General features: G+C 36.2%; 1 protein-coding gene across 11 annotated transcripts in view; it reads right to left on the bottom strand.

The window, feature by feature from the left end:
• The window catches only part of FAM110B (family with sequence similarity 110 member B), a 214,833-nt gene that overhangs the window by 165,180 nt on the left and 24,531 nt on the right, over nucleotides 1-25,122 (bottom strand). Inside the window, exons 3-4 of one of the 11 annotated variants that reach the window (XR_011170665.1) lie at nucleotides 16,065-16,170; nucleotides 12,587-14,348 (exon numbers count right to left, since the gene is read on the bottom strand). The exons of 8 other annotated variants lie outside the window; for them this stretch is intronic. The gene's annotated coding sequence lies outside the window, so the exon portion shown is untranslated. Of the gene's footprint in view, nucleotides 1-12,586; nucleotides 14,349-16,064; nucleotides 16,171-21,854; nucleotides 23,021-25,122 lie in introns of those variants that run through there. 2 more of the 11 variants (XR_011170667.1, XR_011170666.1) reach the window with 2 other exon arrangements.

Here is a 25,122-nt window from a genome sequence, read left to right as displayed (position 1 = left end):
GGGTAATAAATGGGGGGGGGGCAGGGCAGAAGGTAGAATCTATATAAAGTGCTGTGCAAACTATAAAGACCCCTGTGTCTATTTTTATTATTAAAAAAAAACCTGCAGATTGGGGCGGCCAGGTAGCACAGCGAGTGGGAGGCACTGGCTCCAGTGTTGGGATGACCTGGAGATTGAATCCCAGGCTCAGGCGCTTAGTACCCACCCAGAAAAACCTGCAGATTTAAAGGATTGCTCAGGGGTAGGGGGAGAGATACAGCAGGGAAATCTAGATGACATAAAAACAAAAAGATAAAAAAATTCATTAAGAAAAACATCTGTCATATGTACCTATTTAGTAAATACACAAACTCCCCCACAAAAATACTTATTTTCCTTCAAAACTCAATTCAGGAGCCACCACTTAGAAGACGTGTTTCCTTGAGTTATTAGTGTTCTCTCCCTCATTAAATGATTCTAAATTTATTTACCTGTATATTTATTGCACTCTCCCAAAAGAATGTAATCTCCTTGAGGGCAGGGTCTATTTAAAGGCAGCTAGGTGGCACAGCAGATAGAGCACTCAGCCTGAAATCAGGAAGACCTTAGTCCAAATTTAGCCTCTGACACTTACTAATTGTGTGACCCTGGGCAAATAACTTCTGTTTGCTTCAGTTTCCTCATGGGGACAGTAATAGCACCTACTTCCTAGTGTTGGCAAGATCAAATAAAAGATTTCTAACATGTTTAGCACAGTGCCTGGAACACAGCAAGAGCTATACAAATTCTAGGTGCTGTCATTATTATTAGTGTCTTTCTGACTTCATAGTATAGTATAGTATCTTGCAAGCTTATAGACCTTTAATAGATGCTCACTGACTTATTTTTCCCAAAAATGCATGTCAGTGAACATCCCATATATCACACCATAATTTCAGTTAACAAGTCTGGACTAAGCTCTGTAAAAAAGTTTTTTTTAAGCAAAAGTGTTATTAGATTTGAAAACAACTGTGACAATTCAGATAACTAACTGTTTATTACAGGAATTCACTTTTCAATACTTTCAAAAAAAAAAAAAGAAAGAAATCCAAATACTTAAGATGGATTAAAGGACTATCAAACCATAAACAATGACTATATATTAAAATAAACTCTTGCTTAAAGTGCTGTGTCCTTCCTTTGACACTTTGAATTAATATTGAAAGCAAATAAGCCCAAAAAGAGAATTTAAATCAAAGATCACTCTAGGATATGACTAAAAGCACTTGCATATTAGACACAGTGTACTGCGACCTGGACTCTGTGAATTTTCCCTGGTTCTGTAACTCAGAAATGCCAGGACATGGTATGAATATTTGTTAGATTTCTAGAAGAAACCATGAACTAAAAGCAAACATAAAGGAAAAAGAAAAAAGGCAGACAGTCAAAGGCCACAATCTGATTTCTATTGACTTCATAATTTTTCTCAAGGCCCAGTATAACTTGAAGTTTTACAAAACACATAAACACAAATAATCACTCTGAAAATGCCTTGTCCTTTTCAGCATAAGGAGATCCACATGTTTAAACTATAATCACATTTTATGGTTCATTTTTTACATAAAAAATGAACCATGAAATTAAAACTCACATTGAATTGCAAATTCTGCCACTTATGAACCTTAACTTTCAGTTTGGCTACAATAAAATTAACACCTGAGATTTTTCTGTACACTCTTAAAAATGAGTATTTCTGCTTCAGGCTATCATAAATAAGCCACATAGATTTTTCCATGACTTTCCCCATACCTAATTTTCATTTAATTAATCTCACCCTTGGTTAATAGCATTGTATAATAGATAAAACCACAATTTTAATGGAATGCTTTTAAAATTACTAATCACATAGCATATGGATATAGGTAAATTTAATAAGGTAGGTGAACTATATTTATGTTAAAACTATAGACTGCCTAGAAGCTAATGTCTATAGCAGTAAACAGTAATTAACAAATTTATAAATCAATATTTGATTTAGGTTATCTCCCCTAAGAGATAATAACTTGCCAGGTTAAGTAAAACTTTAGATCAATTACAAGTAGAAGTATGATAAAAACTACTAAATCACATCATCTTTTGTACAATGCAAACATAATTGTGGAAATCAAACATTATTTTTGAGGTAGGTAGGTGGTTCAATGGGTAGAGAGCCTTGAAAAGAAGATGAGTTCAAATTCAGCCTCTATACTTAACTAGGTATGTGACCCTGAGCAAGTCACTTAACCTCTGTCCACTTTAGTTTCCTCATTTGTAAGATGGGGATAATAAGAGACTTTGTCTTAATAGTATTGCTGTGAGGATCAAATGAGTCATATTTGTAAAGCATTTAAAAAAATTTTTATTCTGAACTTAACAAACACCAAATACAATGATTGATTTGATTGAAGGGATTGTACATGAAATTTTAAATTTCTATTATAAAGCTAGATTTTCCTTTATGAGATGATAAATTGAACATGTAATAGTTGCATAATTCAAACTCACCCTGCTTTTCTGTGATTATTTCTAGCCTTACTTCTGCTCTCTTTTTTTTTTTTTGGAGGGGGGGTAAATAAGATTTTTCAATATGCAAAAAAATCATCATTTTATCCCTCATATCTTTCCTCCCCTAAATAAGAAGGGGGAAGGAAACAAACATTTATTAAGTATTTATTCAATATTTATTAAATACATACTATATGTCAGACACTGTGCTAAACACTTTACAAATGTTTCATTTGATACAACAACACTCTGAGATGGGTGCTATTACCATCTCTATTTTATAGCTGAGGAAACTAAGGCAGATAGAGGTTAGGTGAATTGCCCAAAGTCATACACATAATAAGAGTCTGAAGCTGTATTTGGATTCAGGTCTTCCAGACTCTATACCCAGCACTCTATCCACTAAGACATCTAGCTACTTCTGGAGCATTGAACCTACACCTTGAGTAAACAGTAAAAGAAACAGGAAAAAAAAAACAACAGCAAAGCCCTGTTACAAACACATATAGTCAAACAAAACAATGTCTGCATTGCCCATGTCAATAAAAGTTTCTTTTGTCTCTTTACCAGAAGATAGGTAGCATGTTTCATTATTAATCATCTGTCATTACATTGGTTAGAGTTCCTAAATCTTTTACAGTTGTCTTTACAATATTGATGTTACTGATAAATCTTTCTCTTGGTTCTGCTCACTTCACTTTGCATCATCAGTTCAGACAAATCTTCCTAGGATTCTTTGCAACCCTTGCCTTCATCATTTCTTACAGCACAACATCACCATCATATACCAAACTTATTCAGTCATTCCAAAATTGCTCGGTATCCCTTCAGTTTACATTCCTCAATTTTTCAGTGCAAAATATTTTTGTACATTTTTGGTTAGAATTTGTTTTGTTTAGGACTAATACCTCCCTTAATTCACTTTTGAACCAATTCCCCTTTCTTCCTTCTCCCCTTTCCCTCCTATTTCCCTGCTGAATGAAGTATGTTTCTGTATTACATGTATGTGTATTATTTCTGCCTTTGACCAATTCAGAGGAGTAAGTTTCAAATGTCAATTGTTTCCTCCTCCCAACTCCTTTCTCCTTGTTGAGATAGATTTCTATACGTGCAATCCAATTATGACATTTAATTTTCTTTAACCTTCTTCTCCCTTCCCCCTCTCCCTGTGTATTCCTTTTCCCTTCCATTCCCATTCTTCTTTTAAGATCAAGATATGTCAGTCCAGTTCCACTGCTTCTGTCTCATCAAACTCCTTTTATGACACTGATGATGAGTAGATGATAGGAATTAGAGGGGACATCTACATCATTTCCCTACATTGGAATGTAAACAGTTTGTTTTGTTTAATCCCTTATGATTTGCTTACTCATATGTTTAGCTTTTTATGTTTCTCTTGATTTCTATGTTTAAACTTCAAAATTTCACTGTTCTTTTCACATCAGGAATTCATGGAAATCTTCTATTCCATTAAAGATCCATTTTTCCATCAGTATGAATATTTTTTTATTTTACTGGGTAAATTATTCTTGTCTGTAAGCCTATATCCATCACTTTCTGGAATTTCATATTCCAAGCTCTCAACTCCTTTACAGTGGTGGTTGCTAAATTGTGCATGATCCTGACTGGTTCCCTCAGTACTTGGATCTTTCTTTCTGATACCTCACAGTATATATTCTTTGACCTGGAACCTCTGATTTGCTATAAAGTTCCCAGGAGTTTTCATTCTGGAAAGGCTCTTTTATTGAGTGACTGTTAGATTCTATTTCCACTTTGGGCTCTGGTTCTAGGAGAGCTAGGTATTTTTCTTTTTATGATTTTTCAAAATACAATATTTAGGCTCTTTTTTTGGTCATGACTTCTGGGGATTCTTAATTTTTTCTTCTCAATTTGTTTCCCAGGTAAGTTGTTTCTGAAATGACACATTTTTTTCTATTTTATCACTCATTTTGTTTTCATTTTTTTCTCAAATAATCATTAGCTTTTCCTTCTTTGACAGCTTTCATTTCTTTATCCATTTATTTCCTCTAGCACTCTTTTTATTCATAAAAAACTTTTTTTTAGTTTTTATTTAAATTCTTGCTTCATCACTTCTGAGATAAAATTTTTGAAATTGAATTTGTGCCCAAACTATGTTTTTCTTTGAAGTTTTGCTTGTAGATGTTTTGGAATCATTCTCTGATTCTAAGTTGTGTCTTGAGCATCCCTGTCACTGTAACAATTTTGTATAGTGGGATTCTTTTTTTGTTTGGTCATTCTTCCAGCCTACTTCTTGATTTTGGCCTTTATATGAGGATTTGACTCTGCGCACTTCTGGAAGGTAGGTTTGGGCTACTCTGCTTGCTGCTTTTTGGTGGTACTAAGTATTTTTTTTATTATAAGATCTCAAGGATATCTCAGGCTGGAAACCTGTATGTTTTCAGAGCTTCCAAAGCAGACAGATCCAGAATAAAGCCTGATTTCTGACCCCTGGGCTTTGCAATTTAACCTGCATTTGGTCTGAACAACAGACATATGTGATTTCCCACTTTACAATTTCAATAGACCATTGCTGAACTGAGTTACTATCAGCCCAGTGGAAAACACTGCTGGTTCAGAGTGACAGAACTCGAGCCTTCCATTCAGTGTAGAATTCTTGCCCTGGGTATTCCTCTCTAAGCCTCAGACCAGGTAACAAGCTGGAACTGAGAGTCATCGGGCCACACAGCTGCTGCTTGGTTCTGAACTTCCTCCTTGCTCAGTACACAGCCTAGAACCCACAATCCCTCCTCACTCTGGAGTACAGCTCTTCAACACACGTCCCCCTTGCAGTTTACCCTGGATTTGTGACCTGAGCCTGAGGAGTGAGAGACAGATGCCAGCTGCTTGACTCTGACTACTTGTAAAGCATTTTGTAAACCTTAAAGCACTACGTCAATGCTACCTATTATTCCTGGCAGGCACTAATAATGTCATTGAAGGTGGAGAAAAACATTTCAAAGAAATTATTCAGAACTGATAATGGAGCTAATTTGACAAGACTAATGTTTTAAAGGCAACTGAATAAATATTCAGAGACAAAAACCTCAGCATTCATAACTTCAAGCTAATACATTTCTCCATTCTTTACCCACAGATTTCAAGACAGATTTTCATTTTACCTAGTATCTAGACAGCTTACAATATTTCTTGAGATTCACCATATGATTTTATTGGTAGAAGGAATCCCAATGAGAAAACGGCACTAGCAAAAATCCAGTTAAGGCTGGCTCTATGCCCATTACATCTTGCTGCCTCTTATATGTCTAGAATACATATTTGTTTATATTTATTACAAATTATATATTATGTAAATCATATTTATATGAAAATATAATTAGCAAGAAATACATCATTGAATTATTAGAAACTCCAAGATTACTGCTTACTGACAATATATAAATCAATGAAAAAGTATTTATTACATATCTACTATGTGTGCTAGACACTATATTAGGCACTGGGGACAGAAATACAAAAACTAAAACAATACCTACCCTCAAGGATCTTATATTCTATCTGGGAAAACATGTAACTATAGAAGTATAAATATATACATTTTTATGCAGAATAAATACATGGTAGTTAGGGAAAGACAGTAATGAAAGAAGAAACATTAAGAACCTTAGTGACAACTATACTGCAAAAGTTCTTTATTCTTCCACCATTTCAGATGAGAACTATATCAAGGAGTTTTATTCCAGATGAGTAAATATTAAATAGTGACGGCCCCAACTCATACTCATATTCATAAGGATTAGAGAATATTGATTTTTTTGAGGTGAACAAGTAATTAATGAATTTCATTTTCATCATAATATATATTTGTCATGGGTTGCCATTTTCCTGATATGAAATATAAGCTATCATAGCACTGGATGAAACTAAAAAAACACATAGCCCTTTTTGAAGAATATGCAAATATAGATGAGAAGGCAGCAAAGGAGAACTTTCAATCCCTACATATTTTTCCAAACTAAAAACAAAAAGGTAAAACAAATAAAGAGAAAAATTCCAAAATATGGAGGCACAAATCTGGCCAGTGTTGTTGAAAGCTGAAGAAAAAAATTCACACTCAATGCCCCTTACAATTTGTACTTCAGTGACAGAAAGTAGAAGGGTGGTGATTCCTTCAATAGAAATATGAAAGTTTAGAAGAAGGAAGAATTTAGAGAGAAAAATAACAAGTTTAGTTTTGGAAGAGTCAAATTTGAGATGTCTCTAAGGCACCTACCCAGTGTGATATACACAATAGGCAACTGGTAAACTCTTAGTTGAATACTAGTTGTGATATAAGATAGGGGTTTGTAACCATTTTTGTGTAACAGATTCCTTTGACAGTGTGGGGAAACTCTATCACTTCTCAATTTTAAAAACATAAAATACTATTAATACAGGAGTACAAAGGAAACAAAATCTACCAAAATGCTATGGCTTCATCACATTCAGTGTGCTTTGTACTGTACCATCCTTCATTTGAAGAATCAACATCTGGTTACAGGACCAGCCCCTTGCCCTGCTAAAGAAGTAGTAGCAATGACAGGAAAACTCTATCAGCAAAAATACTTTGTAAATACACCAGCTGACTACTACTCTCTCAGGGGCAACTATGGCCCTCCCAGGAAGAACTGAATTGGTTGAGGCATGATAGTGAACTGAGTTATGCTTCATGTGGAGTCTAATGAATAAAGGTTATTTTTGAAGTATGATCATCATTATTAAATACATGAATTTCATTTTTAAATGCCAATTTAGTATCTAAGAACAAAAATAAAGTGGGGAACAATCTAATCAGTAATCCAATGTAATACATGTGGATCCATAATAGATTATACAAAATATTAAGGTTAAAAAGTATCTTAGAGATCAACTTTTATACTCAGTGGCATAAGAAAAAGACTTTGTCTAATCTCATTTCATAAACATCAATAAACTGATATATATGGATATATATGTACACACATATACATGCACACATATACATTATATATACATATACATATATATCCAACATAAAGGGAGTTCAGAAAAAAAAATACTAATGTAATAGGAAAAAAGTTCTAATTTTTACTTCTTTTATTTCTGAGGTAAACAATATTCATTGGGAAAAGTTTTGTCCTATAGGCAAAAATATGACATGGAATCTTAGATACTTAGTTCTATGGTAACTTGAAAAATCATCTAGTTCAACTTTTACCTAAATAAATAATAAAAAGCCAAAACCTCAATAAAAACAAAGCAGCTTTTGTTTTGAGATTTGTAAGAATGAAAACCTTTCCTAATATAAATGGGGGAGAAGAGAGGGATATTCTGAATTGTTTTACAAGAAAATACGAAAATGGCAGCCAAACACTAAACTGCACCAAATGGGTAATTTTCCATCCCAAATAGGAATCTGCTTTTAGGATAATTTCCTCGGAGGGCTCCAAGTACTTACCATCTAAACTTTCCTTCTATAGCCTTTTTGGTGTTACTGAACCCAACTGTGAAACAAAATTGACAAACCATGACAGAATACTAATAATACAGATCTCAGTATCAATGCATCATGCTGGGATACAGTTGGGTAATAGGGTAAGGAATCAGGAGAGATATAAATTCTCGTGGCACAATTAAAAAAATTTTTTTTCCTATTCTCTAGTTTAAAGAATAAACATTTCATAATATTCAGTTCAAACCTAGCTCTCAAAATCTTCAAATTTCACATGTGTAAAATATCCCAAAAATCACAAGATCACAGATTCAGATATGGAAAGAACTCCAGAGTTCAACTAATCCAAACCCTTCATTTAGGACCTGAAAGACCCAGAAAGGTTAGGTTACTTGCCCAAGGTCACACAGGTGGTAAAGTGGCAGAATTGGAGGGCCAATGTGAAAAATCCTATCTAGGAAGCTAAAATTAGAGACTTATCCAACCCCAGTGACCACGTTGGGGTAAAAAACCCAAAACTCAAACCAACCACCCATATTCTTGGTACCTAGTGTATTACTGGGGGAGTGTGAAGCTCTTGGGTAAATGCTGAACATAAATGTCATCTGGACATCTGGCAATAAAAAACAAAATACTATGATGGCAAAATGAACAATCTTCTACTCAAGCATCTGTTTGAAACCCTAATGCCATAAATCGAGATAACTGCATCTTTGTTTACTTGGAAGTGGGAGGTGGCAGGCAGTGGAAGAAAAATGTTCTGACTAAAATGGATATTTGTCATAGGGGATTTGCAATGTATTTTACATTGTTGTAAGAACAGCCAATGGTAAAATGCTTTAAGAAAGCCTTTGTGACTTCAGAAGATGATGACTAAGAACCAGTTCATCAATTTCAGTGACAATTTCCCCAACATTTTCCTTTGTGGCTATGAATAGGAAACAAAATCTTTAATGTTATTATTAAAACAAGACTGCAAATCTTAACTTAGATTTTTACAGAGCTTTAGAAAAGGAATTCTGAGTTTTTCTACTTAAATACCAACTAGAATTGATACTTCCCACTCTCACATTTAAAACTTTCAAAACAACCTTCACCCTCCACCAAACCTGGCCTGAGATGAGAACATAAAGTACAAAGTAATAATATTTGATTAAAATAGAAACTTCAACTCCAAGCTGGGGTAATTTGCCTGCTGAGATAATTGTTGAAGACTACACAGGTATTCAAATTGATAAGCGTGATTTAATAAACTGGAAAAAAATGCTTTCTTCAAAAATATAAAGAATAACTTCACGGTCTTTTAAGCTATGCTGACTTTTCAAGATAGTCCCCAAATCAGAATTTTGCACTTACTTTGCTCTTAAATTTTACTAGTCGCATTATTATTATTATTATCTTTATATTTTTCTCACTTTTTTCCATATACTTAATCTATTAAAATAAGGCAATTAACCTATTACTTGTAAGGACTAGAAATATAAAAATGCAAAAGGTATAATATAATGTTATGATAAGGATAAAGATATACCAGCAACTACAAAGAGTTTTGCTATCTCTGTGTAATATTGCTTGCTTAAAGTGAAACTATCCTAAAAAAATTAATTTAACCCTTTAAATTCACATGAATAATTAAGAACTTGGTTTTTTTAAGGTCCAAAAGCCATGTAAATGTACATTTTCATACAGTGAGCATTAAGATATTCAGCAGTGTAGAAGTACATGAACCTGAGAAGAAAGGAGGAGGAAGATGGAAAGTATTTGCATAGGAATTAAAGGAGGAAAAACAATGATAGGAGCATACTAAAAGGCTCAGGGTCAGCTGAGATATATGGACAAAGTCCTGACAAAGAACAAAGAGGCAGGATGTTTTTTTGTTTTTCATGAAACTGGGTCTGCCTCTCTACCTTGTCAAGGTTAGAAGTGCAGTGACCACCCAATGGCATGATATTACTGATCAGCATGGAAACTTTATTAACCTACTCAGTTCTTTCTTTCTCAGGCAGTCTGGTGGTCCTATTTTCCTGAGGCATTCCCCTATTATTGCCAGATTTAGTGTGAACAATCAGCTTTAGTCTTACATTCCACAGTTCGGAACAAACTCAAGAAATCTACCAGCCTCAGCATCTCCAGGAGTAGGGAACGCAAGTATGTGCCACCATGCCCACACAGAATATGGTTTTCTTGGGAAATTCTACCTATTTGGATATAAGCTGATTTCTCTTTCCATAGAAAGGAAATAATCAGAGAAATTCTTGACTTATCTTGCAGATAATTTAACCTTTTATAAGGTCGAAAAAGAGCACCAAGAAGTAAGTACTGCTGCTGGCAAAGGAGAAATGACAGGAACTTTGGGAGCAGTGACCACACCATTTTAGGGTTCAGAGTCAATGAGGCAGGTGATACCAGAGCACTCCCACAACTATGTCCTTGTTTCTCCATCTTTTGATCTTCATCCAAATGCTTTCCACTGAGCCTCTCCTCCCAGGTTCACAAATGTGCATCACTCCACTTTATGAAAGCAGACTTCAAAGAGTTTAGAGATAAGGAAGGTAAGATCCCATGGGCTAAGACTTGAAAGAGGAAGTCAAATGGTGAATATGAAGAACAAAATTTTGGTAACACTTGCAAGTGATTCAGATTATGAAGGTAAGGAGGTATATTCAAAGAGATTTATGTTGCTTGAGCTAACTGTAGCATTCTTGGATTAACAGAGATTTCAAAAGACAATACAAGAGCACAGGAAGATGATAATTTAGGACTAATACAAAAGAAAGGTAAGGGCCTTTGTCCTTCAATAAATGCTAAAGACAATGAAAAAAGTAATCTTTAATTACCTAGGGCAAGATCAAACAGATGATAGGATGCTTGATTATCAAGTATGAAAAGACAGGAAAGCATAATGACAAGTACTATTTAAAAAATAACTATTTTACTGATTTTTGCTTTTTTGCTTTTCTTTTTCCCACAGAGAACAGCTAATCCCTGTCACTCATACCCCTCCCTTACAGTCATGAATCCAGTTAGAAATAGCTTCTTGAGAGTCAACCTAAATACAATGTTTCTATATAGCTTTACCAGAATGGATACTGTGAGATCATATATTTATAAATATATTTTAAAATACATTTAATTGTATATTTTAAATATAGATTTAATTATAATTTATATATCACATATTATATATTTTAAAAATAATTCATATATTTAAATATATCTATTTAAAATATATTTAAAAATACATATTTAATCATATATTTTTAAAAATAGAGATTTAATTATATATTTGTATATCACATATTTAAATATCTATTTTAAAAATAATTTGTACATTATATTCAAATATATCTATTTAAAATATATTTTTATATTTTATTTAATATATATTTAAAATTTCATCTTTAAATAAATAAGCCTACCAACTTTCGAAAATGGAAAGGAGGCATTTCAAATCATAGGGTAACAATCTTGATAAAGATTTCTGGCAAATTTACAAAATATGTTGCTAAAGGGATAACCTGTAGGCCACGATGGGAATGATGATTATTATGGCTTCTTGAACACATGAATGTATGAATAAATTGTTTTAACAGTATTAATTATATGCAAAGTATTGTACTAAGTACTAGGGACACATCCAGAAAAGTAAGAGAATAAGTACCTGCTTTCAAGATGCTGCCATTCTAAACACAGAGAGAGAATACCCAGCCCAGGAAGCAAAGGCAGAATGGGACTTGGGGTCTAGCAAAAGGACAGATGTCAAAGCCTGAGGGTCATGTCATACAATCTGCTGGGCTTAGACCTAGTTCACTGACTAGACTTCAACAATAGTGAATGATATTAATACCAACTGATACCAAGCTGAAGAGAGGGTTCAATATTTAAAGAAGGCACTCTATTATAATCTTCCTCTGTTCTGACCTGATAACCTGAAAACACAGATGGCATGTTTATCCAGTTTTTTAGAGTGTAAGAAGCTGACCAATATAGCTTCCATTTACTTGTTCTTATCCCTTAGCTCTGTTAAATAATATTTCTCCTAAGCTATTTTTCAATGAAAAGCTATATCCTGAGTTTAAACTAAAAATTGGCACTGAACAGAAAAATCAGCAAAATTCTTGAAGGCAGTGACAAAATTCTTTAATTCTTGAAGGTAGTGACACTAAATTGTCAGACTGTCAAAGAATCACAGGATTAAAATTGGAGAGGATTTTCAAGATCATTTACTCCTTCTCTCTGCCCAAAACTTGAGGGAATGAACATTTATATATTGCCTACTATGTGCCAGGCACTGTCCTAAGAGGTTTTTACAAATATTATTTCATTTGATTCTCACAACAACCCTGTGAGGTTGGTGCTGGCATTATCCTCATTTTACAGTTGAGGAAACTGAGGTAAACAGAGATGAAGTAACTTGCCCAGGGTCACACAGATATTAAGAGTCTGAGGTAGGATCTGAACTCATGTCTTCCTGATTCCAGGTCCAGTGCTCTACCCACTGTGCCATAAGTTGTCCCAATATACATGAAGACACATTAGCCATGCCTTTATCCAAGTCATTGATTTAAAAAAAAAAAACACATACAATTTGAACAGACACTATTATAGTAGAAAGAATACTGGGACTTGGAGACAAGAAATTAGTTTTGACTTTGCTAGCTGTGCAACCATGAACAAGTCATGTAACCTCTAATCTTAGTGTTTACATCTTAAAATGGGGATAATAATGCTTGGACTACTTTAACTCACAGAATTGCTGTTGGGAAAGAACTTTGTGGATCTTAAAGTGCCATTTAAATGTGGGTTATTAGTATTATTATTATAAACAAACAAGGACAGAGGCATTCAACATTCCTAGAGACCTTTCTCTAAGTTTCCATTTATAATCAGCACAAAACTGGGCAAATACTGCTTCCTCAAGGTCTGTTTATTTTGTTTTGTTTTGAAGGGTTATGTTATCTTTCTCCCTATATCCTCCCCTACCTCCCACCTTCCCTCTTATTGTGGAGGGCAACACCATCCTTCTGGTCCTTCAGACTCCCAACCTAGGAGTCATCCGGGCTCTCTCACTATCTCTCATCCTTCCATGTCCAATCTGTTGCCAAGGTCTGTTAATTTCACTTTTGCAATGTCTCCAATACATCACCTTCTCTCCTCTTAACGCTGCCACCACTCTAGTGCAGGCCCTAATCACCGCATACCTCAACTTGTCTCTCCCCACTCCAATCCATCCTCCAGCCACTTAAAGTGATTTTCCTAAAGCATTAAATCTGATCATGTCACACACATACTGCTTCTCCTGCCCCCTAAACTCCAGTGGCTTATTGCCCTCAGGGAACAAATGCAAAATACTCTGTTTGGCATTCAAAACCCTTCATAACCTAGCTCCCTCCTGCCTTTCCAGGCTTCTTACACCTTAATCCCCACCACATACTCTTAGATCCAGAGACAGGGGCCTTCTGCCTGGTGCAAAGAAGATATTCCAACTCCCAGCTCCAGGCATTTTCTGTGGCTTGGAATGCTCTACTTTGGAATGACCTTCTTGGCTTTCTTAAAGTCCCAACTAAAATCCCATCTTTTACTAAGAGCCTTCCCCAATCCCTCTTAATTCTAGTGCCTTCCTTCTGTTAATTATTTCTTATTTATCCTATCTATAGCTTGCTTTTTATGAATATTTGTGTGCATGTTGTTTTCCTCATGAGCCTAGCCCAATATAAGCTCCTTGAGAACAGGGCCTAACTTTTGCTGCTTTTTGTATCCCCAACATATTAGCACCATGGCTAGAACATAGTAGGCACTTAAGTGTTTAGTGATTGATTTATTGATGTGCATGAGAGTCACAAATCATTCAGTTAGAAAAAAATTTTGTTTTGCAAATATATTCTTATTTATATCTCAAGGAATCCGCTGAAGGCAGCTGAAGCTCAAGGAACCACCTATCATACAAATGCTTTAAAAAAATTGACATTAGCTAAGGGACTTGGGGATCACTTATATAGTAATTGTCAGGGGTTAATGATTATTAAATAAACAAAGAAGAATCTAGTGTCTTGGCAGTTACCTATACAAGGAACATTTAGAAAGGACTGCAAAGGTTCGAAAGCATAAATAGTTGATAAGATAATGATTGTTCAAAATACAATGAAGTAACTGGACTATGATGCCTCTTGTTTCCATGAATATGAAAATAAGCAAAAATAGTTTCTAAAACACTGTAGCAAATTTGGCAAGACTATTATTTGAGAAAAAAGAATAGGGAGGCTGTCTTTTTTAAGAAAGTTATTTAATAAAGAATACAAAGATGCTTCAAGTCTACATTGTATCTAGGCAAAGATTTCCCTTCAACATCAACTTCTCCAAATGAGTGAATTTCTTTGTTCAAGGTAGCAGAACTGGGCTGAAGAAAAAGAAAAAAAAAAAACAGAAACCATAATATAGATGTTTTTCTAGCTTAAATCAGCAGAAACTTTTACAGAAAACATATGTGTTTTGTAATTACCTAAAATCTTTATGTGCTGAATATACTCTATTACTATAACATTATGGAAAATCCTTTTAAAAAAACAAACAGAGGCATAGGGAAATCACCAAAATCAATTGGTGTGAAAATAACTATGTTCATATTTAAAATCTTATTCTTGTGGTTAATGTAAGGGGAAAAAAAATTAAATGGGCATCAAAGCATTAGGGGAAAAAAGGAAAATATAGAAGGGGAAAATGACAAATGTTGGAAGGGATGTGGAAATATGGGGACAATAATATTGTTGGTAGAATTGTGACCTGATCTAAACATTCTGGAGAGCAATCTGGAATTGTGCCCAAAGAGTTATTAAATTGCCTATGCCCTTTGACCCAGCAATAACACTACTAGATCTGTTTCCCAAGGTGATCAGGGAAAAAGGGAAAGGAACCTCTATGTTCTGAAATATTTATAGCAGCTCTCTCTGTGGAGGCAAAGAACTGGAAATTGAAGGCATGCCCATCAGTTGGGGAATGGCTACACAAGTTGTGGTATGTGATCGTAAGGGAATACAACTATGTTGTAAGAAATGATGAGCAGGTTGATTTTAGATAAAACATGGAAAGACTTTCATGAAATAAGAAAGAGTGAAATGAAAACTAAAAGACTATTGTATACAGCAATACAATATTGTTCACAGAATATCTGTGAGTGGCTAACCTGGTCTGAGAATAACTACAAAGGACCTACAAAGAAAGATGGCTATCCACCTTCAGAGAAAGAAGTGATAAAGTGAAGTATGCACAGTATGTTTTTATAAATACACATGTATATACATACACACATGTATGTAAACACACATGCACACATACATACATACATCTGTATCAAATGGTGGCCTTCTCTAGTGCAGGTAAGGAAGAGATAGTTTGGAACTTAAAATGAAACAAATGTAACAAAAGTATATATTTAATTTAATTTTTAAAAATTTTAAGAAAAAATCTAAACATATAACTTTAGGATATGATGTCAAGAAATGTAAAGCCTGGCATATTATTTTGTCATGCTCTATTTGGTACAGCCATTGTAAAGTGGCAACTGCCCTGATCACTTCAGGTATCTCTCAATACCAAACAAAGAAGAAATTGATCACCACCCTCCAAGTGAAGTCACCACAAAATACTGAGAGTTTAAACCATTTGAAAGAAGAGTATGCACATTACAAGCCAAATTAAAATGGCCTCTTTGCTCTTCCAGTTACTTATGAAACCCCTAGTCAATTGCTTATCAACAACTGAGATCACAGAGCCATATTTTCTGAGGGTAAAAGGGTTTCTGGCCTTCACTTCCAGTGAGTCCTTCACATAAAATGGCAGTGACTGCATTGCCAAAGTATCCTTTGTTTATCTCCTAAAAAGGATTTTCAGTTCCCCAATAAATAGAAAGACCTACTGAATTTAGAATAATAACATCCACAAGATTCGTTTTTCATGCTTAACAGAAAAATGTTTTAGCATAATACCCTGCAAACCTCTGGGTCCTTCTAGTGATTCATTTCCCATTACATCTTAGCTTTCAAAGCAAAGAAAAAAAAGTGAAGCCAAATCTGTATACTTATATATATTTTACTGTTCATAGAAGTAAGAGGCTTACAGTATTGACAAGATCCTGAACACAGATCTTCTCCACTCTTATCTACCTTTTCACTTTTCGTGCGTCTTCTACTCCAGTTCTTGGCCTTTCTCAGTGAAGAAACTCCCTGCCAGTGATAATAGGCAGAGCTTAGACAACAAAGACTGCAGAGATTCCCCTTTTTTCCTTCAATATCTGAGAATGTGTATGACATCATTAAATACAGCTAGTGCTAGCCAGACTACTCTAGAGTGGTTAGAAATTATTGTTTATTACTCTCTGAGTGAACCACCAACATAAGCTGTGTCTCTAGATTTGGAAACTCCCCATATGCAAGGACCATGGTCTTCAATTTCTTTTGTCTTCATCACTTTCATAATCCCTCCACCAGTGGTGTCCACCATAGGGCAAGCACTTACGGAATGAGTAAGCAGTGGACAGAAAAAAAAATTCAGGACATTTTTTTCTTTCACAGAAGATGTTTTTTTGAAGGATTTGACATATTTTGATTCTGACAAGGGCATGGTATTTAAAAAGGTATTTAAACAAAACTAAATATTTCAGGGAAAAATCTAGGTGTTTTATAATTCTGATAATTGCTACTTGAGACACTTGTTTTTAACACTTTGCTAATGGAATAGGGTTGCTTTCTTTAAACAATGACTTGTTTTCTTTCTCCCAACTTCTGACGGCCACAGGCCATTTTATAATATCACTAAACTGTTGAAGTAGAGATGTAAAATACCTTGATACTGGGAGCTCAGAGACTCCCTAGAGTTATTCCTTCACCAGCTATGTCTTCTAAAAGCTCTTTTCTAAATCAGAGCCCGGTCTCTCAAAGCGTTCTTAACTTTCCTTTAAGAGAAGGTACATAATTTCAGCCAGTCTCACTGTCTTTGATTTCCTAAACACTGGGAGGTGATATGACCTGCCCTTTTTATTTAAAAAAATGTCCCTTTTCCTTCCTTACAAGTTGAAATAAAACAATGGTTTTAATGTTAAATGAGGGTAATGTTCAAGGAACTGACAACATATATTGTGAACAAAACAATGAAACTGCACTGGCTTAAATCACTCAACACCTCCGTGTTCACACTCTTCCCATAGAAAGGACTATTTTATAGGTCTCAACCAGAATGTGACCCTTGATGCTCCAGAGTTCCTGAACCAGAATAAAAGTAATCAGGAAAACATTTAACAAAATTAATAAAAACATGATAAAACATAGATTAATGTTACTATGTGGCTTTCTAAGTCAGCATGAGATCCAGTTTAGTGGCCCTTATTTCTATTTGAGTTTGATATCACTGAACTACATCATCTTTAGGATGAGGAAAAGGATGAGAGTCTAGTCACTAGATTAACACAGCTAAAATCTCTGAAAACTTGATGGTTCATGACTTCCCTGCAGAAGATAAATATTAGCTTAAAAAAACCCTCTTCTCTCAGCTTACACTGAACTAGATGATGTATTTATGTCAATAATGTTCTCAAACCCACAAAATATGCAATAAGAGTAGTAAGAGTTTGAAAGCAAGGTTTACTGGGAATATTTCAAAATGCAGAAAAAAATCAGATGATGATGGTATATGCATATATTTACATAAGTCATTCTGGTTTAACCAGTATGTGTATGCATTCTTTCTATCAGCTGATACTTGTGGAAGCTTAAGGAGGACAGTTTGGGCAGGTTGATAGTAATGTGAGATGACCCTCTACTCACATACATACCTACTGGATTTCATCTCATTGTGTTTTCTTCTTAGGCAAGTATATCCCGATTGATATTATAGTTACCTCTACATATGTCTCCTCACTACTTCATTGTAAAGGGATGATAGGAGGCTCAGTGGATAGAGCAGAGCTTGGGGTCAGGAAGACCTGAGTTCAAATCTGACCTCAGTCACTTAATTAGCTGTGTGACCTTGGGAAAGTCACTTACCCCAATTTGCCTCCATTTCCTCATCTGTAAAATGAGCTGGAGAAGGAAATGACAAATATCTTTGCCAAGAAAATCCCAAATAGGATCATGAAGAGTTGGACGTGACTGAACAACAACAGCACAGCATGGTAAGTTCCTTGAGGATAAGAACTATTTCTTTATTAGTTCTGTATTTGTCTAAAGGCATAGGAAAATGTATCATACAAAAGATAATGGCTTGTTGAATGAATTAAAATATGAAGCATTCAAGCTACTTCTCTCAAAAGCTTGGCCTTTTAACTACCATAAATCCCAACAAATCAGTTGATATGATCCATTAGACTGAGAAGTAGTAATCCTTTCTCTCAAACTGAGAGGATAACCTAGGCTTCTCAGAAATAGCTAAATATAGGGTTAAGAAGAAAGGGAGGAAAATAAAGCCAGAATAGGACTAGGACTAAGCAAAAGCCTAGTGATAGGGCTGAAGGTACATCAAAGAATGAAGAGCAGGTTCCAGAGTAGGGGGCCATGGTGGAGGTAACAAGACAGGAGAATGATCAGAGAGAGTAATTTCTCAATGCAGGTGAGTCTAAGTATAACCTCCCCTACAGGAATTGAGCTCAAGTGGTCGAAGGTCATAGGATTTGGGGGTGGGGGGTGGTGTTGAAGAACTTGGAGGGTTATCAATGTAAATATTAGAGTTACCTAGGATAATGATAGGGGTTGGAATGAAGAGGAAGGAATTTAACCAGGTGCTGAAATCATTAAGGAAGGTTGGAATGTGACCTGAAGGTTGGAAAATGGCAGCTACAGGGATCCAGATGAAGGATATAATCAGACTGTTTAAACTTCAAAGGAGGAGAGGTTACTGAGTGATATCTGGAAGTGAAGCAAGGATGATGGGGACTTCTGGGGGGTGGAGTGAGTAATGGTGTGGGACCAGGTAAGAAATCTTACAATGAAGGTTGAGAGGAATTGCTAGTATGAGAAGGTGACAAGGAATATGGTGTCTTCAGTGGGAAGCCAGGTTTCTTCTTAAGCTCATACACCCCAAAGTTACTACATGAGGAACGGTGGATGCAATGGAAACAAGAATGGACACAGAGGCAGAAAAGACCAGGATCCAATTCCCAGCTCTGACACTCATTAGCTACAAGTCACTTAGCACCTTTGAACCTGAACCTCAGTTTCCTAATCTATAAAATGGTAATAATACCTACAAGTATTTGTCTAGCAGGGTAATTTTAAAAATCCAGTGAGATAATGTAGACAAAACACTTAATAAACCTTAAAGTGACACATAAACTTCAGCTACCTCTTTTAAAAGGACACAAAGAATATGTATCCTAACTCCCTCTAGGCAGGCTCACCTAAAATAAAAGTCCCTCCCTAAAAGAAAAAATAAAAAGGCACAAGAATCCAAGGATTTTTAAGATGCCCAAATCTGTCTGGTTTTACTGGGTCTTAAATAAAAAAACTTCATATATAATACAAGTTCAGTGTCCCATTAAAACACTAATGTTTTCTCATAGAAAGATTCACTTTAATTATAACTTGCAGATTTTACTAGATTTCACTAACCCCTTCCTCATATCTTTTCATAAAGATATGATCAATTCACTTAATGGTTATTATTTAGTTTGTGACCTAAGACTGAATTGGTTTTAGAAATTATTATTTTCATTATCCTCTTCCAAATTCAATCACGATAATAGTGACCACATCTGTTTTCATCAATTTAAAAAGTACACCCACCATAATATAAATTTTGTATGTCTTGGCAACAAAAAAGAGCAAAGCTATTTGAGAAGACAATAAAATTGCTGGATTTAAAGACACAGGCTAACCTAAGAAAAGTAAATAGTGCAAATGAAACCATGTTTTTAAGAAACTAAATCTTAAATAAATAAAATGTCCCACATCTTGTCAAGGCCTGAATTAATAAGGTTACCAAAGGTTCCTAATAATTAACTGGCATTTCCCCACCTTAATTATGGCAATACAATTTCCAAATAGTATCAAATATCCATTTCCCCCTTGTTTTAATGGGAGGAGGGAGAGAAAAAAGAAGATAATGGGCAGGTCTGAACTTGTAATTGTAGTTGCACAGAGTAGAACCTCACTTCACCAACACAGATCAGCATTTCATCTACACTTTGTAGTTTCTGAAGATTTGCTGGGGAATTTCCTCAATCACATAGCTAATATGAACCAAAATCAAGACTTGAACCCAGTTCTTATTGTTTCCAAAATCCCTAGCCTCTATTTACTAGACAATGTCTATATCATATTGTCTTGAAAATGCAGATTGTGCATCAAACTCAAAATGCCATTCCAGTCTACTTCCCATATTGCTGCCCATTCCTATTACTTTCTCTGAAACTTCATTCTTACCCAGGTCATTCCTACTCTTCCTCAGGCTCATTCTACCCTGAGTTTAGCCTTTTTACTAGTCCATTTCACTCTGCCTTCTAGAATCCCTAATGCTTAACAAACCTGTCTCTCCCCCCCGCCCCAAACTCTCAAACATTTCTTCTAAACTCTATTGACCAATTCACTTTAACTAAAACCTGGCTCCCCCTGAAGATTTTCCTTGAAATTCTCTCCATTGAATGCAATTCCTATTCCCACTCACAGGGTCAGGAAGCAGGGTGCTTCCCCCATCCTATACCATTTTCAAACCACTCACTATTTAAAACAGTAACAACAACAAAACCCCTGGACTTAGAAAAGAATTAGGTTCAGATCCCAGTTCTGCCACTCACAAGTCATGTGATCCTGGGCGAAGTATCTTAGTTTCCTCATCTATAAAAATGAAGAAATTTTAATTATATCTAAGGGCCCTTCTAGTACTAAAATCCTGTAATTCATGACTATTCCTTCTTTTAGGTACATAAAATTTGTTGATGCCATCCCCTGTCCATCTATATTCTTGTCTCAATGTCTACTGACCTTCAGGTCAGTCTCCCAACTTTTTCACTGGTTTTAGTACCAGATTCATCCAGTCTTCAACCATCAACCTCAGGGATTTGGTTATTCACCATCACAACTCTTGTATCACTCTGACCATACATTTAACGAACCTCTTCAACTTCAAGTTAGTTATGGCCAGAAACTCTGAGGGTCTTCCCCTCCCAGACTGATGCTTTTATAAAGGCAATCTAAGCTATCTTTTGCCTCAATTCTTACCTAACCTTTAATCACTGAATCGGTGTTGCCTGAGAAAAACTGAGACCTGGGAAAGACCTAGCTTAAAAATGCCAGGGTCTCCCACTGCATCTGGAGCCGTCACTAGTTATCTTAACCTATGCCTTGCCACTGGACTCCAATAACTCTGGAGGAGAGAATGAGGCTGTTGATTTTGCACAACTCTGCCTCACTTAAATCCCAATTCACTAGCAAGTCAAGATATCACGGGCCACTGGTCCTCTTCAAGAGTGAAACAGGAGCCACTACAACAATCATCTTCAACAGTAGCCTGCTGATTGGTCTTACTACCCAGTCTCTCTCAGTTCCAATGCATCCTCCACTAAGCTGTCACATCGATCTTCCCAAAACAATGTCACCCTCTTCCGATCCAAAATATTTCTAGTGACTCCCTATTTTCTCCAGGATCAAATATAACATACTCTGTTGGGCTTTTAAAACTCTTCATATCCTGGGGCGGCTAGGTGGCAAAGTGAATAGAGCACCAGCCCTGGAGTCAGGAGGACCTGAGTTCAAATCTGGCCTCGGACACTTTGCGTGCATGCACACACACACACACACACACACACACACACACACACTAGCTGTGTGACCTTGGGCAAATCACTTAACCCTAGTTGCCCTCCAAAAAGCAAAAAAAACCCCAAAACCTTCATATCCTACCTTTCAAGCTTTCCCTCTCCCTTCTCCCCTCCTGGTACTCTTTGATATAACAACACTGGCTTCCTTGCTGTTCCTTGCACACACAACACTAAAAATTGTCCAAAAGTCAGGCATTTTCGTGAGTTGTCCCTTTGCCTAGAATTCCCTCCCTCCTCATCTTCACCCTCTGGCTTCCTTTAAGTTTCAGCTAAAGTCAGTCTTTCTGCCAGGTCTTTTCTAGTTCTCTTCAATCTTAATGGCTTCCCTTTGAGATTATCTCCAATTTATCCTGTAGATATCTTATTTCTACATAGCTATGTGTATGTTGTCTGTCCCATGAGACTGTGAGCTCTGTGAAGTCAAGGTTCTCCTTTTCTTTGTATCTCAGTACTTAACACACTGCATGGCTGTAATGTAATGCCAAGGAAAGGCAACTTCCCAAGGTTCAGAATACCAGCATAGGTGCTCTCTATTTTATTCAGTGACAAACCAAGAACAGAGAAGATCAAAACATGACATCATTCCAAATACAGCATTTACTAAGTGTGATTAAATAATCTCCAAGTACTACCCCCACCCCAGGACCTTCCAATCATTCAATCAATTACAAAGTCTCTGTTCTAAATACTTCTCCACCCCTAGGCTATACCTTCATTTGGTCCACCACAAAATCCCTCTTCTCAAATGGAGATTAGTTTCCAAACATAGGTAAAGTACCTTCATTTGTCAATCACAGAGCACAATAAGGTCAAAAGTTCCCCACCCCTGGATCACAATTGAATCTACCCCAGAGTTACATCAAGTTTAAACACAGCACTTAATACCCAAATGGAGGTCTTTTCTTCATCTTGACACGAGGCAAGTCCTCAGCAATCTTAGTTCCTGGGGAGACAAGGCTTAGCAAGGCCATAAGACACATTGCCAGTCCCTTCATGAATTCATCCTCTGTCTGTAGAACAGTCCTAGAACCCCTGAACACATTAGCAAAGCCCTCTCCCAGGATTTCTGTAAACATACAACAAGAAAATCCTTCTTCAGGGCTTCTGAACCAACAGAAAGGCTCCCAGACCCCTGCAACAACAGCACTATCCCTCACCAGTGGACAGTATTCACTCTCTGTCTGCAGGACAGTCTCAGGGCTTCTTAGCCAACAGTCAGGTTCCAGGACTTCTTCAACAAAAGGACTGTCTTTCACCAGTGGACAAATCTGGCAAAACAACATCAAAACAGACAGACAAAGTATCAGCAAAACAGCCATGTCTCCTCAGTCCTTGGCAGCTCAGGGGGCAGGTCTCAAAAGTCCAAGGCAATTCAAAGCGGCCACCAGCAATTCTCTTAGTCTCTCTCCACGAGGTGCTGCTTCCAAAAAGATCCTCCACCTCTCTCTAGTGTCTCTCCAAATCTACATCACCAGCTCCTCCCAGTTCAGGACTTTCTTTTCACATCAACAAGCCCATCCCACAGGTGGGATTAATAAACTCTGGGTTTTAACACAATCAATTTGAAAACCAAGCCAATACAGGGGAATCTTTAATTGCCATTACTATCACAATGGCACGTAACACGTCTGGGAAATACTTGTTGACTCCACAAGTTGCACCACACTCCATTTGACTTCTAATTTTGTATAGGTGCTCCCTGGGATTTGACCTTGTCAATGAATTCACTTATCTAGTCCAAAAAAAAAAAAAGTCAAATGATGACGTACATAGCCTAACTGAGACCCCAAAAGGCTATTCCAGGTAAACAAAAGGTTCTGGCAGGTCTCTCAAGCTGGATACACTTCAAGTTTAGGCCAGGTAGCTGACTACCTCTTGTCTAAGGACCAGTCTAGTCAACGCCAGTGAAGTGCATCACCAGGTTGGCTGGAGAGTTGTGAATTTTCCAATCAGTCTAATTCTCAAAGTCATGGAGGAGTTGTGGTCATGGAAGAGAACCCAAACAGCTACCTCAAGTTTTAAGGCAGAATAATTACTCACAATACCCACAATTGCAACAACTCATTTATATAGAGTTTTAACACTTAACAAGTACATTCCTCAAAAACAACTTTTTGAATTGGGGTTATTATTACCATTTTACTGATGAGAAAACTGAGGTTCAGAGAGGTTAAGTGGCCCATGATGAGCTAGCTAATAAATGTCAAAAGGGGAATTTAAACACAGTTCTCCTGACTCCAAGTCCAGCTTTTTTCCCCAAACTGACACAATTCACAAGAAAGAATCCAATAATGCATTATTTTATCCAACCTCGAAATCACTTCAGAGTTTGTAAAAGTTAATTTCTGGAAAATGAATTTACTTAAAATAAGATAGGTCTGTCTTCCTGCTTCCCAAGCATATTTAATATATTGTAACAAATGTAGTGTTGGAGATTAAAAAAAAAAACCCTCCTGTCTGTATTTGGCACTTTGCTAGCAAGTATTTATCAGGCTGTTCCCCTGCTGAAGGGAGTTGACCTTATTTTCAAACCCTTTGTCCCTAAGAAATTGCCCTGAATAGGCTGTTAAGTCTTCCATGAAACGAAGTCTCACACTGCTTCTAAGGTACAGGGAACTGGTTTCATAATAGGGAGAAAAAAAGATTATTTAATGTTAGAAATGAAGGCAAGTGGAAAAAAATAGTCCTCGGACTTCGGAAGGCCTGGTTTCAAGTTCTACCCCTAATATGTACTTGCTGTGTGACCCTAGGTAAGTTACTTAAACACTCAGTTCCCCCAGGAAATTGATCATGAAGTAGAGAGGTGGTAACCATCTATACTGGTAAAGAGGTGTTTTCTCATTGAGAGTTCCCTATGCTAATAAAGTCTTAGATCTGATTTAAAAGGCAAAAATGTCAATGACAATAGGTGAAAACTATTTGCCCCATAATGGAATTACAACATTCTCATGTAAGAACGAAACCTTTGTTGTTGAGCAGTTTCAGTCGTGTCTGCTTTGTGACCCCATTTGGGGTTTTCTTGCCAAATTTAGTACAGTGGTTTGCCATTTTCTTCTCCAGTTCATTTTACTGATGTGGAAACTGAAGCAAGTGACTTTCCCAGGGTCACACAGCTAGTAAGTGTCTGAGGCCACATGTGAACTCAAGTCCTCTTGACTACCAGGTCAGTGTTCTATACACCCACTCCCACTCACTGCCCCAGAAGGAACTTATAAGGTCATTTAATCAAATTATTCTAATTCAGATCTATCTTGCACAGTTCTAACACTTGAGGAGGAGGATGCAATAATCTATCAGCATTCCCCAAGATTATTTTATTTTCAGAAGAGAAACCAACAAAATGACGAACAATGTAGACTTATTCAACAGA

This window comes from Petaurus breviceps, unplaced genomic scaffold (genome assembly GCF_028583685.1).
Source record: "Petaurus breviceps papuanus isolate PSGF00001 unplaced genomic scaffold, PetGlider_PUasm1.0 38, whole genome shotgun sequence".
NCBI classification, from domain to species: domain Eukaryota; kingdom Metazoa; phylum Chordata; class Mammalia; order Diprotodontia; family Petauridae; genus Petaurus; species Petaurus breviceps.
Note: the sequence above shows the minus strand (reverse complement) of the source record. Positions and strands in the feature narration are given on the sequence as shown.